Source organism: Sinocyclocheilus grahami, unplaced genomic scaffold (genome assembly GCF_001515645.1).
Source record: "Sinocyclocheilus grahami isolate Dianchi unplaced genomic scaffold, SAMN03320097.WGS_v1.1 scaffold1060.1, whole genome shotgun sequence".
In the NCBI taxonomy this organism is placed as follows: domain Eukaryota; kingdom Metazoa; phylum Chordata; class Actinopteri; order Cypriniformes; family Cyprinidae; genus Sinocyclocheilus; species Sinocyclocheilus grahami.
In genome coordinates, this window is record NW_015506239.1 from 364,036 (window position 1) to 365,349 (window position 1,314).

Consider the following 1,314-nt stretch of genomic DNA (forward strand, 5'->3'; position numbering starts at 1 on the left):
GGGGGGCTTACCAACCCCAAAGTTTGAGTGATAGTGTATTTTCCAAAGCCATTACAATAATGCTTAATGTACACAGTCATACATGTACTTCATCATTTATTCTGGGAGGGACAATAGAACAATGGAACAAGAAGCTGAACTATGGGCTTCTTTAGCTTGGTTGAAATAATTTAAATTTTAAAATAATATGGTATCATTAGTATTGTATTTTGTTTCAAATTAGTATGAAATGCAACATGATTAACAAATCCTCTTAAGTTTGGTCATGGACCAATTCCCTTCTGTTGAAAAACCTGCTTGAAACGAACACTGGTCAACCTGGGTGTTAATTTGGCAATTCCTCAAACAACCAATAAATTGAAAGAAACAAAAACAACACCAAAAACAACAACAACAAATAACAATAAAACTGTTCAATGTCTTGCAAAATCAGAGTGATGTCTAGAGTGATGTCTAAAAGCATGAAAAAAATTATTGGCTGTGGTGCAAAACCTACTTCTTAAAATGCGCGCAACTTGGACAAATGTGAGGGAAAGGCTGAAGTCTTTAAGAACAAAATCTCTGAGTGATTTGATTAAGGTTATTTCAAGATATTTCCCATCATCTCAAATACCTCACTATTGTTAACATGGCACAATTGCTGCAGGTTTCATTTTAAGTGCTTGTGTGCTCTAGATGCCTGATAATTCTAATGTACCATTTGATTACGGGGGAAACGGGAGTATCTTCTGAAATACAGGCTCATGCTTTCTGGCTGTTGGGATAATGATGCCCAGCGCTCCAGATTTTTATAGACCATCGGTGTCTGCGCATTCTCTGATAGCTGTGATAAATAGCCAGTCACAAAAGGCCTGTAAAAATCCCCCTCCCTTTTAAAGGACAAGTACATTTTGCAGAGAATGTGGGAGCTGAAGCTGGGGGGGCAAGACAATGACTGATGTAAGGCTGGCGGGATTTTTCCAGGAATGGACGGGGACTGCAGATCTGCCTTTCTCAGAAACAGCTTTCTATGGAAGGGGAGAGAATCTTAGAACAATGTCAGCCTATTTCAGCAGTTTCAAATCTCTGCAGCTGAGACGTTCGCAGCAAGTTTCTCTTGCTGAGCTCACATCTCCTTGTCACAAGCATAGCATTTCTCCCCCTCCCTCGAGGGCGCAGCCATTTTCCGTCATCCACAGAATCATTTAGGCTTAAGGTGTCTCGCTGGATGCTATCAGCCCACTCACCTGTTGATATGAGGCCCTTTGCACAGCTGACTGAATTAAGTGGATTGCAGTGAGTAGGCACTTTCGCCAGTGTTTATCTGTGCTGAAC